Raw genomic sequence first — 18803 nt, 5'->3', positions numbered from 1 at the left:
GGGATATTTTCCACTCCCTTCTTGGAGCCAGAGTCCAACTGAGGTCATGTGGTGAGGTCAAGTATTTTGAAAGCTCATGTATCCTCGCTTCATGATAACCCTTGGGGGTGGGCCATTCCAGGAGGGGCTTATAAGAAGTGTGAGGGAGATGGGCTTGGGCTGAGTTGGACACACAGTGGGGGTGCGGGGAGAGAGGGGAGGGAGATGGAGAGTCACACAGAGAGACAGAAACAGAAAGCCGGAGCCAGAGAGCCAGAGCCAGAGAGCCAGAGACAGAGAAAAACACAGGCAGAGAGAGAGACAGAGCTACAGAAAGAGACAGAGACACACAGAGAGAGACAGAGACAGACAGAGCATTGAGACAGGTCCGGAGAGGCGGAGCTAGAGACAGAGGCAGCATGCGAGGCGCACGTGTATATAAAGCCTGTCCGGCGACCTTTCTTTTCATGTAGCGTGATCCAGTCCTATCAATTGCTAGGATATTAGCATTTGTGATCAGTGTGCTGTCTGGAGTTTTTGTTTTCTGGAAAAAGAAGGAAACACAGGCATCTGCCCAGAGCCATCCAGAATGTGTCCCAGAGGCCTGTCTGTGTGCGTGCATGCTCAGGAAGCTGGGGGCCTTTCCTTGTCTAAATGCAGCTCCCCCACCCCACACCCCACCCCAGCGTGGGACCAAGGCCTGTGTCACCTTCGGGAGAGAGAGGATGAGGACAGGTCTGGGGTAGGGAACTGGACAAAGGGAGGTGGAGGCCTTTCCTTGGGAACGGGTGGCCCACTGCCCTGCACGGGGACAGGGGAAGGAAATCTTGAGCTGGTTTTGGCCTTGGCTCTCATTCTGGACACCAGGGCCTTGGGTTCCTTGGGCGAGGTGAGCTTGAGCATGTGGGGTAAGTGTTCATGTTGGTGTGTGTGTGTGTCTGAATGAAAGAGAGAGAGAGCGAGAATATGAGAACATTCCTGTCCTGACACACAGAGCTGGCGAAATAACATCAAAGACCCAGTGAAAAAGCTCTTTAGAAGTGAGAGGTCTGACCAGAGCCAAGCTTGGTGCCGATCCCGGGATTAGCTGGCTTCTGGGCATTTGGAGCCTGCAGCCGTCTGGACATGATGTGGGGACGAGTGGAGGCCGAGAACTGAATATCAGAGAGTGACGGAGAGAAGGAATGTGGGCAACGGCAGGTTGCCAGGGATCACTCATGCACACGGATGTTTCGTTTCATTTTTAGAAACTTCGGGAAAGGAAATAAAAGGGTGAAAATGTAGAATATATTGCATTTCAGAACTTAAGATGCCAACAACAAATTGCACAACTGCTGAAGCTTATTATGGGGTTCGTTAGCGTGTGAACTGAAACGCACCAATCCCATCCCTTGCTTCCACTCATGTATTCATTTGACCGTTTGTTTAACAAGTATTTGTTGAATGCCTATGATTGATTGATCCATTAACTCAGCCAGTCACAGATATTATCACCCTCTTGCTGTATACACAGCATCGCACTACAGAGGATACAATGTCTCACAGGTTTGAGGAATAATACCATTCTGGAAAGATTTCTTCCTACACTCATGGCCTCTCTTCAAGTTCTTAACCTCTGCAACTCTTATCCTAAGGTCATACCCCTTTTCTTGAAATAATCCCAGCACTTTGGGAGGCCGAGGCGGGTGGATCACGAGGTCAAAAGATCGAGACCATCCTGGTCAACATGGTGAAACCCCATCTCTACTAAAAATACAAAAATTAGCTGGGTATGGTGGCGCACGCCTGTAGTCCCAGCTACTCGGGAGGCTGAGGCAGGAGAATTGCTTGAACCCAGGAGGTGGAGGTTGTGGTGAGCCGAGATCACGCCATTGCACTCCAGCCTGGGTAACAAGAGTGAAACTCGGTCTCAAAAAAAAAAAAAAAAAGAAATTATTGTGGCTTCTGGGGCACCATTTTTCTTTACTTCCTTTTTATTTCTCTGATTCTTCTTGCCTGATCCCCCTATATTGGTCAGATGGCCCACTAATATGTGGCAATTGAAGAGCAGAATTGAGTAAAGGTACCATTATAAAGCTGGGGGCGGGGTTCAGGTTGTTGCAACACCCCAGGTCTGGAAACAGTGGGGAGCCCTTACCAGTGCTCTGTCTGAAGGGCCAAGGGGAGGGAGCAGTTATCGTTGGCAGAACCTGGGGAGACAGCTGGATCTCGAAGAACTCCAAATAAACCTTAGCACCTTATTTCAATATTTTTATATCACTTGTTTAAAATTTCTTAAAACCAAACCATGTTTATGTCAAAATATGTGCAGAATGTATGTGCACGAGAGATGCCTTCTGCAAATATACAAGTCTGTAAACCAAGTCCCTGCCCGTGACGGGGTGCCACAGGGTGGAAGGCGTGTGCAGGCTTGCATTCTTATAACTATGGACGAAATGCACATTCAAGGGTGGTTTGGAAATGATTATTTCCTCCATTTGTCGGCCAAATGTCCCAAATCCTTATTTCAGCCTCTTCCTTCTTTTGTTTGGAAAGCCCTGAGTTGTCCTTGTCACTTCCTCACTCATGCTGGTCTCTGGAATGAATTGTTCCACCTCTCCCTGGGCTATTCACTGCAACCAAGGACATCCTAGCGATGTGATATATTTTCCCCTCTCCAAAGTCATCTAGATGTTTTATATCCAGTGGGCCAGACTGTGCAGGAGCTTGTGTTCACTCCACAGGCCACAGGCGGGAGCCTTCCGGGAGCAGAGGCTAGACTGGCTGTCTTTTGACAAAGGTGCCTGGGTCCCGGCACTTCTTTTGTTCGGAGCTCAGGGAGTTGTGTGACCGGCCACTGATATAGCACAGTGCTCCCATCTCAGCCCTCTCCTTTCAGGGGAGTGAGTTCCCCTGACGAGGGAAGGAAAGAGGCCCCAGAGAGGAGAGGGCCAGGAGGCATCGTACTGCAGATCAGATGAGGCTCCCAAGACAGAAGGCGGCTTCTGGGAACCTCAGGAGGCTCTGCTGGGCTTAGTGCTGCTGAAGCCTCACTGGGGGTGATAGAGAACCTTGGAAGGCCAGCCTTCTCATCCATGGACATCCTTAGGGGCAGAATACCACGGGTTATGGGATTTGAAGGGGCAGAGGGCTTGGAACCTGCAGAGAAACCCCAGGGTCATTCCCTTCTCAGTAGATCCCAAAGTTCTGAACTGCTCACCAGGTCCTTGGTGGCCTAGCCCTTACCAACCCCTCCAGCCCCCTCTGAAGCTCTCCCACCTCCTCTGGCTTTTTCCCACAACCCTCCTGACCTTCTTCAGCTACGGGAGCTGCTGCGGCTCACCTCTGGGCCAGCACACACGCTGTTCACTCTGCCAAAACACCTCTCCTCCTCGGCTCAGAAGCATCCTGACCCCCCAGCAGGCTTCAGTGCCCGTGCTCCTGCTCCCTCCAGCACCCAGATGTCATGGGCAGTGGCCAGCTGTGAAGTATGAGAACCCTGCTCATCGAGGGCCAGGTGCTGAGCGAGGAGGAGAAACACAGGGATAAGGAAAGGCAGAAATGTGCCCTGGAACAAGGCTCTCCTGGGGCTGGGCTTGGGGAGCCAGGAAGTCAGCACACAGTGTGGAAAGTGCTCCAATACGTGGGAATCCAGGGTTCTTTGAGAGCCTGGAGTAGTACAGGGTACCTGGCTTGAGGAGGGTGGCTGCAGTCAGAGAAGGCTGCCTGGAGGAGGGGATCCCAAAGCCCTGAACTGCTCATTCCAGTGAGTGTTCTTGGAATGAGCAGTTCACTCATTCCAAGCACTTGGCCTCTGGATGAGTGAAGCTGTGGTTGTGAGCCGGTGTCCAGGAGCCAGGGGTAGGGCTGGTACACCCAGGATCCCAGGGATGGGGCGTGCCGCCTCAGGCACCCAGGCCGGTGTGAGCCTCGCAGCCTCTGGCTCTCTGACGGTCTTTGTATTGGTCTGTTGGGACTGTCATGGCAAAGGATCACAGACTGAAGGTTTAATCAGCAAGAGTTTATTTTTCACAGTTCTGGAAACTCAACGCCACAAGTTCAAGGTCAAGGCGCCTGTGGGTTTGCTTTCTCCAGAGTCCCGTCTTCAGCCTGCAGAGGGCTCTCCTCTGTGCATCCTGGGGGCTCTGTGTCTTTCTATAAGGACACCAGTCAGCTTGGATTAGGGCCCACCAAACGGCCTCATCTGAACTTCATCACCCTTCAAAGGCTCTGCCTCCAAATACAGTCACTGTATTTAAGGTCCTGGGAGTTAGGCTTCAACAAATTAATTTTGTGGGGGACACAATATTGCCCATGACAGTAGGTGAGCCACATGGCATTTGCATAATTTGTGTAACTTTCACCAGCCTCTACAGAACATGTAAACTGTACCTGAAGCATTTTCAAATGTGAATATGCCTGTGAGTTGCTTTTCTTTGCTGGTTCTTGATTTCTCCCTGGTCACCCACTGGGTTTCCTAACCCCATCTCCCCAGGACAGGTACATCCCAGCCCAGAAGGGTGACATAGAGGCAGCCTGAGAAGATCCTGTCGCTCGCTGCCAGGTCACCAAGACCTCTGGACCACAACTGGGTCGCGCTGGTTCCAGTTTGTGAAACTAGGACTTTGGGTAACATCCTATGAATTGGTTTAGTTTCTATTTTCCTAGAGGATTTTTGAGGTCAGCTTGACTGCTGTCACTGTAAGTGTGGGGTGTGCTTTCCCACAAGAAGCACCCAGAGTCTGTGGGAAGGTGGGGACTTCCCAGTTTGGGGGCCTGAGGTCCCTTCGAGGGAGGCATGGGGACCAGTCATCTGGGTCTTGTCCTCATTAAAGCGAGCACGCTGCAGGCGGGGGTGGACGAGCAGCACCGTGCTGCCCCTTCCCCTCAAGGGACTCAGGGCTTTTCAAAGGTGGATCCCTTTGATTACCCCACCCCCACGTTAGGGGACTGTCCCTAGCATTTCATTCCGTGGTTTTACTTCCCAGGCAGTGATTGCTCTGAGGAACCGATTTGCCCACAGCCCCACTTTCGCGTCTAAAGGAAACAGGGCTGGAATGGCTCCTGACTGCTCTCCCGCAAGAAACTCGACTGAGTCCCATACAGAGGCCTTCACAGGCACTAATTATACCCAAGGACTCCATGCTGCGTTTTATATGCAAGTCTTCCCTGCTCTGTTTAACGTCCTAGAAGAAACCTCATAACAAATTAACATTTATATGGGCCCGTTAATCTTCAAAGCATTTCACTGACTTGAGTCAATTCCAGCGACTCTCGTGGGCAGTCTGATGCCTTTTAGGACTCCTATTCTTTTCCCTTCTCCTTCTACTTCTTTGTAGATAAAGAAAAAGCAAACCAGGAGAAATGGGTCGTGCTCCGTGCGAGCTCCTGCATCAGAGTTGCGGGTGGGTTTGGCTGGGCGGCGTTCCAGGCGTCTGGTTTCATGCTCCGACCAACACATGCCTCCCCTCAAAGCTGCTGTGGAAGGGCTCAAAGCCGCGTTTCATGCCCAGAACCTTTGACTAACTCTGAACAAGCTGCTTTTCATTAAGCGCGCACACACGTCTGCACACGTACGTGCATGCATACATGCGCACACCTCTCTCAAACTGGGAAAGAGGTTTCCGTGTGAGGCGTGGGGAATAGAGGGAGCTGGAATTCTCTGCAGAGCCCATGGCAGCTGAGCAGGGTGTGTACTAGCCGCCGGGTTCAGTGTGCGTTGACCAGGGACCAGCCCCCTTCTCGCTTTAGTCCAGCTCAGATGAAAGTTGAGGGCTTGTGTGCACGGAGCCAGGCTGAGTTATAGAGCCTCAGACTTGATTTCCAAACCTGCAATTCCACCCACGTTGTCAGTTAATTACATACAGAGCGCCCGTATGGGCAGGGAAGCCCGGGAAATATGTGAGCTGAGTTCTTTCTTTGTGGGTGTGGACAAGGCAGCTCTCTCTCCTTCGAGGGCATGTCTGGCTCCTCGAGGAGTATGGTGGCGGACCAGGGGATAGTGCTACCACGGAGTCAAGTCTGGATCACGTCCATGGAGCAGTTCACTATGGAAGTTACCTGCTATACGTTTTAAATTCCGTGTTGGTCCCCATTGGCTACTCTTTCAGAGCTACAAATAAAATCTGAAGTCCCCCAAGTGACTGAACAGACCCCCACTTGACCAAGGGGACCCCAGAGAAACCTGGAAGCAGAGTTCCCAGCAATGACGGGTGATCGAACACGCCTCGTCACAGCCCCTCCCTTTTGTGGTTTAGATGACAACTGACCGTAGATCAGGCTAAAATAGAGACCACGAGACTGACAGCACAAACTCTTTACGGCAATAAGACACCAAGTCATAAGCGGGACCTCAGGCCACACCAGGCAAGGGTCGAACCGTGTGCCCTGCACTTAGAGAACAGACTCTGCTCTCACCTCACGGTGTCCTCTTTTCCTCCAGCAGCTAAACACGCGTGACCCCCAGATGAGCAAGATTCAAACGACTGCAGCTCGCCCACCCGCAGATGCAGGTCCGCCCCGTTCCACAGCGGTGACTGCAGCGTTGATTGGACAAGAGGCTGATTTCAGCCCCCTGGTAAGAGACCATCAACCATAGCCCTGGGTCAGGCCGGTTTACAGAAGCTGCACACTTGTATGCCTTCGGGTCCCTGCCTCACCTTCCGACATGTAGGGACTCAGTGTAATGCATTTAAATGTGAAGTCTCCACCCCAAGGTGACCATGGGACGCATGTAACGTGCATGTTCAGCAGGCACGGTCAGGGCTCCCTTTGTGAATATTCAGAGCTCCTCCTGGAACCTGCTGAATATGTATGTTTGACCAGCTCAGTTCAGCATGAGGCTCCTGCCCCAACACCTCCTCCTTCCAGGTGCCTGCCGGCTGTTTCTGCCAGAGACTGCGTCTCCCAGACGGTCAGAACGGCCACCCTGCAGGCTGTAATCCTTTAGAAGAAATAAAGATCCCCTTTCCAATGTATAGATCTTGTGTTTTTTTTCCCCCCGTTCACATCCTTGTATCTTGTAATGCCCCTGTCCCCATAGGGGTTACACAGAGAGCCCTCAGCTTCTCGGTCAGATGGAGCCACGACTGGAGGGGGAGATGGTGGGGAAGGATCAGGAGACTCACTTCAAGGACTTTCTGGTGCCGACGGTGTAGCTGTGCCCAGATAAAGTACGGGACACCTGGCGACATGAAATTTCATGATTTTTATAGCGTGTGTTCCAAATATTGCATGGGACATGCTTATCCTGAATTATTCATTGTTTACCTGAAATTCAAATTTAACTAGATGTCCTATATTTTTATTTGCTAAATCTGGTGACCCTTCACTGGGGAGATGCTTTTAAATAGACTCAACTTAGAAATCCTTCTCTTCCTGCCAAAAGCGCCAGGGTCTATATATGGGTGCATGGAAACACAAAATTATTGCCGCAGGACTGAAGAGTATGAAAGACTTCTAGTAACCACCAGCTGTGGCCAGGACCCGTGCGTGGGGTATCTTGGCAGGGAGGGAGCTGCCTTAACTTTCAACCTCAGACAGAAAAGTGCATCTGTTAGAGCAGAAGGCAGGCCTACATGCATGGTTGATAAGGACTATGTATCTGACTGCTGTAGGTTCAATTGTGTCCCCAAAAGAGACACATTGAAATCTTAACTCCTGGTGCTTCAGCATTTGGCTTGCTTTGGGAATAGGGTCACTACCGATGCAGTTATTTGAGAGGAAGTCACACTGGTGTCTGGTGAGCCCTCACTTTGATATGACTGGTGATGTCACAAGAAGAGGAGGACAGACACAGAGACACACTCCAGAGGGAGAAGGCCACGTGACAGCCAGCGATGGCTGGAAGCAGCAGAATGTAAAGGCGAGGCAAGGAACAGATTCTTCCTTCCAGTCCTTTGAGAGAACCTACCCTGCCAGGACCTTGCTGTCAGAGTTCTGGTTTCTGGAATGGTAAGATAATACATTCTCGTTGTTTTAAGCCTCCCACTTGAGGTGCTTTGTTATGGCAGCCCCAGGGACTAATGCCATCACCGGCACTTTGAGAGTTCTCTGCAATTCATTTCAAGTCCTGAATTCAAAGAGGCTTCAGATCCTGAAGAAAGAGGCGATGCCAGCAGTCTCTGGAGTGGGATCCACAGAGGCAGAGCTCACAGGGAAAGCCCAGGGAATGAGCGAACCCAGAACCCAAATATAAGGAGAGGATTGGGCCACACTCGGGATGGGGCTACCTCACACACCCATCACAGGCTTGGGGACACCAGAACTGCATTGTCAGATATTCCTGACTTCACGTGTGTGTGTTTGTGTGTGTGTAGATCAAGGCATGGGATCTCCTTGCTGCACTCACAAGGACGCTGTGTAGATAAAGCTATATTATCTATTTGCTACACTCTGAATAATGCCTTCCCCAGTAATGATCATAATCAAATGAGCTTTGGATTGTCATTATGAAGTCTCAAATTAAAACAATTGCTTGAGATACTGTCAGCAAGGCCACTAGATCGGGGACTTCAGCTGCTGATGCCAGTCTAGTATTTAGGGAAGAGGTTGCCTCTACCCGCTTAAAACATGCGGCTTGCACATCCACGCTTTCAGTGCAGGAAGGGCTGGAGTGTCCACGCCCTACTCTCAACTGCATCAGTTGCTGTATGGTCCAAAATGCAAAGTAATTTTAATGTGATCTAAGATGCATACACAAACATTTTTTAAACAGGTATGTGATGCATTGCCTAGAATGACGTGCCATCCACTTCAAGAACAACCAAGAACTAACTCTATCATTGAGTTAATCCACAAATAACAGAGTGATGAGCTTGAGGTCTAAGTTCCTAAGTCAGACAGCATGGGTTTATTCATCACCTGCTAAGTACAAATCCTAGATGTCACCAGGCTCTGCTCACTTGGTGTCTTGGCCACTCTGGGTGATATCTACACAAGGCTTGCTGGCTTTGAGATGGGTTGCAGACAAGAGGTATCAGGTGTTGGACTTTTGCTTATAGCTTGGGGTTGGACATCCTCTATCCCTCAATACTGCCTTGCCCCCATCTGCTGTTATCTTTGAAGGAAACTTTTTCCTTGAGTCTCGTTCTGGCCGGGTGCAGTGGCTCACGCCTGTAATCCCAGCACTTTAGGAGGTCGAGGCAGGCAGATCACAAGGTCAGGAGTTCAAGACCAGCTTGGCCAATATGGTGGCATCTTGCCTCTACAAAAATTACAAAAAATTAGCCAGATGTGATGGTGCATGCCTGTAATCCCAGCTACTTGGGAGGCCGAGGCAGAAGAATTGCTTGCACCCAGGAGGCAGAGGTTGTAGTGAGTTGAGATCGCACTACTGCACTCCAGCCTGGGAAACAAAGGGAGACTCTGTCTCCAAAAAAAAAAAAAGAGTCTGGTTGTTGGTTCTTTGTCTTCAGGTTCTAACCACATGGTTTTGGACCCTTGTCCCTATGACCGTGATCCTCCCTGTCCTTGGCTCTCATGCTCTTTTTTTTTTTCTATGTATTTCCTCTACCTGTGCACATCACCTCTTTTAAGAGCTCACCTCCTCCAGGAACCCTCCCTGGGATCACCTTTTTGCCTTCCATTCTCATTGTTTATACAATTCATCTGAGTATATCCTAATTGGATTATCACAGCGTGCTGCTTTGCAATGTGTGTCTGATTTCACCAAAACCCTCTACTGTCTCTAGTCCCGAGTATTCAATGTCATGTGAAGTTCAATGACGTGCTCCTCCCTCCTCCTCTTGCACGCATGAGCAGGTACTCAACACTTTCTGGTCCAGCTACATGTGACATGAGGCCACTCATGTTCTTTTTAATTAACCCTCATGACAATCACGTGCATTATGGAGAAAATTAATGGAGGAAAAATTACAGAGTCACCCGAAGCAGTTGCACTCCTTATCACCCGGCGTTTGAGCCAATTTCCCCCTGTAATTAGATTACATGTGACGCAGCACCAGCTAATTGTGCCGCCCACCAGGGAACTCCAGGTCTATCTGTGGACACCCAGGCCTTCCCGCCGCAGGACAGATGTTGGGTGAGGCTTGCCTCCCACACAAACATCTGCTCTGTTGTTCTGAGTCAGTCACGAGAGCCAGCCGGCTTAGACAAGCAGGGGATGAATTCCTGAGCGAGGTGCTTGATCCTGCCAAGTTTCTGAGCACCAGGTTTGGGCCCCTCAAACAGCTCCATGCGTCTTCCATGATCGGCCAGTGCCTCTGCTTCTGCATTTAGAAACCAGGGTTCACTTCTGGTGGCCTTGAACCAAAATGAGTCTAAGAACCAGAAGTCTCTTGACATTGACACAGATAAACTTTGACAAGGAAACATTTTTATTTTTGGCAACCATTGTTTTTTTTGGTCTTTCCTCAAACACATGCACGGACAATGTGAGAACCGGTATCTGGAAACTAAGACTGCTGTGTGTGTAGCAGGCTCCTAGCTCTATCCATAACTGTCTTTGGGGGCTTCCTAGGCAACCTGGGTTTTGACCCAACTGCCTCCTGCTCCGAGAACTCTGCCCTGTGGCCTGGCAGGAGGCCTGGTCCAGCTAGGGACCGTGGGGGCAGCCTGTGGTGGCGGTTGATTTTTTTTTAAGCACATAATAATTTGCAGATGTTGGCAGTTACAGCGAAGCCAGAGCAAAGCTCTAAACGCCAAACCACAAAAATATATCATTTTAACCGTCTGATTCCTGGAAATGAGACAGCGTCATAGTAAAACAATTCACAAAGACGAATATGCCTGTTGCCTTCGGGCGGCCTGCTGCTGCCAATTTGGCGGAGATTATTGGCCATTTATCAATTGTGTTGCTCTGCAGGGAAGGAGAGAGATCTCTTTGCCTTTATTTGTGCCACGGGAAGATCACCTGTCTTCCTCAAGTGACAGTGCATCTTTAAAACCTTCCAGCTGCACAGAGCTCGTCTTAAAAGTGATGCAATGGCATTAGTATAGGTTTCTAGTGTCCGTGCCAGGGGCTCTTACCCTGCTGCTCCGTGTCACGAACTCCTGTGGTGGCCTGGGGAAGTCTATGGACCTGTTCTCAAAATTCAGACTTCAAATGCATGAAATAAATTACATGGGCTTTTCAAGGAAGCCAGGATGTTGAAATACAGCTAATAAAATGTAACATCCCCCGCCACCAACTGTGGTATGATAGTGAGTGTGCTTCTTTATTAATAGCTTAAGTTATCCAGCCTATAACTACCGTAATTACAAAACAGAGACAAGCACGAACGTTATTGACGATATCTGCAACAGCTACAGTGCAGTATGAAAAGGTGTGTCCACCATGGGGTGCTTTGTTGCCTGTGCTCCTAATGGAAGAACAGGCCAATGTGTAGTTAGAGGTCAGGGAAAATAAGAATGGAATTTCTTTCCCATCCAAGTTCACAGACCTCCTGACTCCTCACCCAGGTTAAGACCCTGTGTTCTGCACCACAGTGGTGGCAGCTCCAGGCATTGGTGGCTCTGCCCTGCCCCGGACAAACTCGTATGCAGAGTCCAGCTTGGTCCTGGCAGCTCGGGTGGCGCTCTAGCTCTGGCCATTGCCAGGTAGGTCCTGTTTTACCTTCCCTCAACTCTGCTCATTCAACAAGGCCCTTATGATGAGGCTAAGGAATGTAACCCCTTTCAAAGACTTTTACGCCGTTGGTGGGGGTGTAAATTAGTTCAGCTATTGTGGACGATAGTGCGGAGATTCCTCAAAGACCTAAAGACAGAAATATCATTCAACCGAGCAATCCCATTACTGGGTATATACCCAAAGGAGGAGGTCAAGAGATCGAGACCATCCTGGTCAACAAGGTGAAAACCCGTCTCTACTAAAAATACAAAAATTAGCTGGGCATGGTGGTGCCTGCCTGTAGTCCCAGCTACTTGGGAGGCTGAGGCAGGAGAATTGCTTGAACCCAGGAAGTGGAGGTTGCGGTGAGCCGAGATCGTGCCATTGCACTCCAGCCTGGGTAACAAGAGCGAAATTCCGTCTCAAAAAAAGAAATCATTCTGTTATAGACACATGCAAGTGAATGTTCACTGAAGCAAAGACAGACTCAACCTAAATTCACCAAAGCAAAGACAGACTCAACCTAAATTCCCATCAATGGTAGACTGGATAAAGAAAATGTGGTACATACACACTGTGAAATACTATGCAGCCATAAAAAAGAACGAGATCATGTCTTTTGGAGGGACATGGATGGAGCTGGAGGCCGTTATCCTTCACACACTAGCACAGAAACAGAAAACCAAATACCACATGTTCTCGCTTAAAAATAGGAGCTGAATAATGAGAACACATGGACACATAGAGGGGAACAATGCACACTGGGGCCTTTGGGTGGGTGGGAGGAACAGCTAATGGGTTTTAGGCTTAATACCTGAGTGATGAAATCATCTGTACACCAAACCCCCATGACACAAGTTTACCTGTGCAACAAACCTGCACGTGTACCCTTGAACTTAAAATAAAAGTTGAAAACAAAGAAATTTAACCCCTTTCAAAGAGTCAAACCCAATGGAATGCCGAGGTTCTTTTTACGTGGACCTATTCTCATATAACGGGTCCATTCCATTCTAAATATTTTTCCAAAGAAACAAGACACCAAATAAGGAAATCCGGTTTGTCAGCGCAGTGAACTCTTAGCACATATCTCAGCTTCCTAGGGCTGCCATAACAAATTATTAATAGCACAAGCTAGGAGGCATAGACAGCGGAGAGGGATTCTTGAACAGTCCTGGAGTCTAGAGTTTGAAACCAACGAGTCAGCAGGGCCACGTTCCCTCTGAAGTTTCTAGGGAGAATTCGTTCATGGCTCCCCCTCACTCTGGTGGCTCCAAGCGTGCCTTGGTGTCCGCAGGACTGTAGGCGCATCATTCCAGTCTCGTCCCTGACGTCACCTGACATGCTCGGTATCTCCCTGTGTGTCCTCTCTTCTCGTTAAGCACCGCAGTCATCAGATGGAGGGCCCATCGCCATCCAGGATGATCTCATCTCAAGGTCTTTAAACTCATCACAGCTGCAACAACCCTATTTCAAAACAAGGTCACATTCACAGGTACTGGGGCTTAGGACTTAAACGTATGCTTTTTGAGGACACAAGCCAGCCCGCTGCAATGCCTGAGTTAGGAAGAGCCTGAAGGAGTGTGGAAACCAGGGAGATGGAGAAGCCAAAGCTGGCCTAATCTAGCCCCAAACCGGGGGTTCCATCAGAACAACACAACCTCGCTTTCCAGAGAATCTGCGCTGTGCCTGAGGCTCCCTCTAGTCGTCTCAGTGAATTCCCACAACCACATGTGGACGGCACAGGACTGTTGTATTTTTTATTTTTATTTTTTTAGAGACAGAGTCCCACTCTATCTCCCAGGCTAGAGTACAGTGGCATGATTTCAGCTCACTGCAACCTCCAACTCCCTGGTTTAAGCAGTTCTCTTGCCTCAGCCTCCCGAATAGCTGGGATTACGGGCAACTGCCACAACACCTGGCTAATTTTTTTGTATTTTTAGTAGAGACAGGGTTTCTCCATGTTGGCCAGCCTGGTCTCAAGCTCCTGACCTCATGTGATCCGCCTGCCTCAGCCTCCCAAAGTGATGGGATTACAGGCATGAGCCACGGTGCCTGGCCAGTGCTGTTGTATTTGAATCCAGACAGTCTCTTGCCCAGTGCTCCTGTGAGCTGCCTATCAATAGCCTTCCCGCCTCATCCAGGAAGCCAGCCCCAAAGCGCAGGTGGCTATTTAGATGTAAAATAATTAAAGTTGCCAGGCGCAGTGGCTCACGCCTGTAATCCTAGCACTTTGGGAGGCCAAGGCGGGTGGATTGCCTGAGCTCAGGATTTTGAGACCAGCCTGGGAAACATGGCAAAACCCTGTCTCTATTAAAACTACAAAAAATTGGCCAGGCACGGTGGCTCACACCTGTAATCCCAGCACTTTGGGAGTCCCAGACTGGCAGGTCATGTGGTCAGGAGATCCAGATCATCCTGTCCAACGCAGTGAAACCCTGTCTCTACTAAAAATACAAAAAATTAGTCGGTGTGGTGGCAGGTGCCTGTAATCCCAGCTACTCACGAGGCTGAGGCAGGAGAATTGCTTGAACCTGGGAGGTGGAGGTTGCGGTGAGCCGATATCAGGCCAACAGACTCCAGCCTGGGCAACAGAGCGAGACTTCATCTTCAAACAAACAAACAAACACACAAAATATTAGGGGTAGCCTGTAGTCCCAGCTACTAGGGAGGCTGAGGGATGAGAACTGCTTAAACCCAAGAGGTGAAGGTTTCAGTGAGCCAAGATGGTGCCACTGCACTCCTGCCTGGAGTGAGCAAGACTCTGTCTCAAAAATAAAATAAAATAAAATAATAAAGTAAAATAAAATAAAATGTTAAATAAAATTTGAGATCCAATTCCTCCATTACCATTGTGGTGAGTGGCCACCGTTTGCACAGCACAGTCGGGGAGCTTCACCGACTTCGGCACAGGCGGTTCCACTGGGCGGCGCTGCTCTAGACCAGCGTTCACGTGTGTTGTATGATTACACCTGCATTAACTGCAGAACAGCTAACCAGAATCCTCAGTTAACGCAACTTTTTTTTTTTTCCCAGAGAATTTTGCAGAGAAAGAAGCAAAGGAAAGGTGGACGAGTGGACAGAGGACTTTAGAAAGTGCACCGCATTCCAGTGAGCGTCAGGGAGCCGCCGGCTGTAGCACCATCTCGGGGTCTTGCGGGGTTGCCATAGAAACGTGACCCCTAGGTACTGACCTCCACATTCGAACAAGCAAGAGAAAATCATATCCACTCTGCCACGGCACTTACCAAGGCGAGAAGACAGACTGCGCTGATGTGCAGAGATTGCAATGGCGTCTCGAATCAGATGGGAAAATGAGTTTATACGCCTCCTTTTTTGAGCATTTCACTTGATTTTTAACTGTGTTCAAAGATTGAGGGGATGGGCGATTGCTGGCCATTGAACCCCAATTCCTTCGTTTCCTCATGGTCGGGGGATTTCTTGAACGTGGATCTGTTTTTTATAATGATGCTAGTGAAAAAAAGATTCCAAAGGGAGGTGACTCTTTCACATTCCAACCACGACAGCCTTCGAGGGGCTCATTAGTGAGGGGGCGCTGGGGAAGTTGGCAGGGCACACCTGGTTCCTAAACAGGGAGCTGCTGGAAGAACGGGGCACAGAGAGGGGCTACAGAAGACACTGGTGGGCTGAGGGGTTCACTGGCTGGCATGCACTGAAAGGAGAGATGAGTTGGCTCTGTCCCAGGGTTGCTTACACTTGTGACTGGGGCTGGGGCTTGGCAGGTACACAGGGTTACTACCATAACCTGTGTCCTTTTAGGCAGGGCAGGTTCAAGCTGTAGGCAAGTCCCAGAAGCCATGGTAATCACCTCTGTGCATACTTTGGTCCAGACAAGAATCACACTCTGTATTCTTGCTGACAGCTGGGGAAACTGAGGAAGCCTCTGATTAAAGTCCAGAACACGCCTGCGGGAAAGCGTGGGAGTCACGAGATGAAAGTGCACTGAAGTCCATCCCTGGGCTGCTGCCCTCAGGGGCTCTGGAACCACAAGGCAGCTGGGGGCTTCGGGGCCACTCTGGGTGCCCTCCTCCTGCCCCTTGTGCCTTGGGTCCCCTCATTGGCTTTCTCACAGAGAAGTTGTGGCTTTAGAATTTATACTGTGGTATAATCCAAACTGCAATGGCAGGTGACCTTTTCTTAAGGGAGGGCCGATGTATGGTCCCATATCTCCTGTGAAGGGCTGGGGACCCCAGGGGTGTCTGGGGACATCCTTCTCCACCTGGTCATCCTTACTTTTTTGTGAAAGAGTGGCTCAGATGCCTCTCTGTAGAGTTGTATGGTTTTCCTGAAAAAGCGGGGACGTGCCGGGTCACTCAGCATGACTGGTTCCTCTAACCTGTCATGGCAGAGACCGCCGGCGGCTGAGTGTATGTGTGTGGGAGATGGGGAAGTGCTCTCAGATTCCTTCTGAAAACACCCCCATATTCCAAGAAGTCCTGGAAAGTCTTTAAGGGAGAGGAGGCAGCAACGAACAAAGATGAGATTTGCCAAAATGCCAATAAACCCCCGCAGAGTGGCACCATGGGGAGGGGAGAGAGGCAGGAGCCCTGAACTTATACAACCACCCCCTACGCCCACCCAGATCAGCTGGCCCTCTGAGATCACCTGGGCAAATCCAAAAACAGAGCCCGGGGTGGGTGGGGAAATGCTTTCTTCAGCCTCCTGGGGGCGCAATGCAGGCAGCCATGTCCCTGACCCAGTGGGGCACCTTCCATCACCCAGGTGACCAGACACATGGACAATGGGCATAGGCACCCGTCCGTGCCCCTGGACAAGGCCTGAGTATCCTTTCCCGTGCACGTCTGGCACTCAGTATGGTTTCCTGCACCAAGTTGTGCCCACGCCCCTCCCACAGGCTGAGCCTGGGATGTGCTTGTCTAAATCTAGTGGGAAAAGCCCATGGATCACCTTGCCTATGCATTTTCAGAGAGGCTCTGCTTAAGCCCACCAGGAAACAGAGAAAGAAAATGGTATTTGATTCTAGATTCTCCTTTAATTGTTTTGCTTTTTTTTTCTTTAGATGGAGTATCACTCTGTCGCTCAGGCTGGAGTATAATGGCGTGATCTTGGCTCACTGCAACCTCTGCCTCCCAAGTTCAAGCGCAATTCTTCTGCCTCAGCCTCCTGAGTAGCTGAGATTACAGGCACACGCCACTACGCCCGGCTAATTTTTTTTGTATTTTTAGTAGTGATGGGGTTTCACCATGTTGGTCAGGCTAGTCTTGAACTCTTGACCTCGTGAATCGCCTGCCTCAGCCTCCCAAAGTGATAGGATTACAGGCATGAGCCACTGTGCCTGGGCTTTAATTGTTTTTCTATTCTCCCTGCGTGGCTTTAGTAATTTAGGGATCTGTGAATGTTCACCAGGGATGCTGGGGTGAAGAGGTGGGAGGAACAGGCTCTCTTTTAATCTCTGAAGGCTTCCTGTAGGGGGCGAAATGTTTTTCTTTATCGTGGCTAATTGGCAAGGGTAAGGACACATGCCACAGTTAGCTGAAGGAATGTGGTGATGGAACACAGGAAGGAATAAAGAGCTGATTGCAAAGGTTGGCGAGTGGATTATCTGAGGCCCACTGCCTCCCAGGGGTGGGGAGACGGTGCCTCTGGAATGGCCCCATGGAGGCCAGCCTTCTGGTTATGACATGCAGTTTTGAAAAGATAGTTATGCTGTAGTGCTGCTTAAATTACTTGTAAACCTGCTCACTCACTGACCATGGGGTCAGGGTCACTGCAGACATAAAAACAGGTCTTTTTTTTTTTTTTTTTTTTTTTGCAAGAAGCTTCGTTATCAGTCACATGTATGGTCTTGCCTACTTCTCTGCCTGGTTTACTTTGGTTTTGCTGCCAGTGCACCTGTTGGTAGCTGGGATGGTTTCACCACGGAAAGAGGTCAACAGGTGGTCCTGGGAGAGGTGGCTGTGTCCTGTGGGCACCGCATCCCCCAGAGGGAGCTGTCACTGGTGACAGGCATGCTGCTTGAAGAAGTCGATGCTAGCTCACAAGTGTTAGTATTCACTCAATTCATCTGAGAAACTTTCAGACATGCAGATTCTCTGTGAATCAAAATCACAATGAGATACTATCTCACACCAGTCAGAATGGCTAAAACGACAGATGCTGGTGAGGCTGGGGAGAAAGGGGAAGGCTTATACACTGTTGGTGGAAGGGTAAATTAGTTCAGCCACTGAGGAAAGCAGCTTGGAGATTACTCAAAGAACTTGACATGGGTACTCGGCTTAATACCTGGGTGATGAAATCATCTGTACCACAAACCCCCAAGACACAAGTTTACCTATGCAACAAACCTGCTCATGTACCCCTGAACTTAAATGAAAAACAAAACAAAACGAAAACATGTTTTCCAATATATTTCCAATTTTTTAAAAAGAGAAGAGAGTTTAATGGGATTGTTTGTAACACAAAGGATAAATGCTTGAGGTATATATATATATACCTACTATGTACCTGCAAAAATTAAAAATAAAAAAATTTAAAAAAGAACATAAGACAGAGTTATTTGACCCAGCAATCCCATGACTGGGTATATACCCAAAAGAAAATAAATAATTCTGCCAGAAAGACACACACTCATATGTTCATCACCACACTATTCACAAAATAACAAAGGCAGGGACTCAACCTAGGTGCCTATCCTTGGTGGACTGGATAAAGAAAATGTGGTACACACCATGGTATACTACACAGCAATAAAAAGCAGCAAATAAAAATACGCACCATGGAATACTATACAGCAATAAAAAGGAACAAAATCATGGTTTTTTTCAGCAACATGAATGTAGCTGGAGGCCATTTTCCTAAGGGAATGAAATGTAGGAACAGAAAACCAAATGCCACACGCTCTCACTTATAAGTGGGAGCCAAACATTGGGTGTTCACGGACCTAAAAATGGCAACAAGAGATACTGGGGACTCCAAAGGAAGAGAGGGAGGGAGGGGAACAAGAGCTGAAAAACTAACTGTTGGGTGCTGTGCTGACCATCTGGGTGGCAGGATCATTCCCATCCTCAGTCTCAGCGTCATGCAATGTGTCTATGTAACATACCTGAACGTGTAAGCCCTGAATCTAAAATAAAAGTTGAAATTATTTTTTAAAATGCAGATTTCTGGCTCCGTCCCAGGGAACCTGGTTTGGCAGGCCTAGGAACATGCATTCTAAAGAGCGCCTGCAGGTGATCTCCAGGGTGGGGACCCCTGCTGAGGGTCAGGAAAGCAAGCTTCCTTCATGTGACAGTCCTAG

At 49.3% G+C, this 18803-nt stretch overlaps 1 long non-coding RNA gene across 1 annotated transcript in view; it reads left to right on the top strand.

The window, feature by feature from the left end:
• Positions 1 to 17287, top strand: part of LOC105712367 (uncharacterized) — a 29650-nt gene extending 12363 nt beyond the window's left edge. The window contains exons 2-3 of the long non-coding RNA XR_002478316.2: positions 6401 to 6535; positions 14561 to 17287. This is a non-coding gene — a long non-coding RNA (uncharacterized LOC105712367). The remainder of the gene's footprint in view (positions 1 to 6400; positions 6536 to 14560) is intronic.
• The last annotated feature ends 1516 nt before the right edge of the window (positions 17288 to 18803 follow it).

Source organism: Aotus nancymaae, unplaced genomic scaffold, assembly GCF_030222135.1.
Source record: "Aotus nancymaae isolate 86718 unplaced genomic scaffold, 86718_ANA_hifiasm-v0.15.2.pri h1tg000022l_1, whole genome shotgun sequence".
NCBI classification, from domain to species: Eukaryota; Metazoa; Chordata; class Mammalia; order Primates; family Aotidae; genus Aotus; species Aotus nancymaae.
Note: the sequence above shows the minus strand (reverse complement) of the source record. Positions and strands in the feature narration are given on the sequence as shown.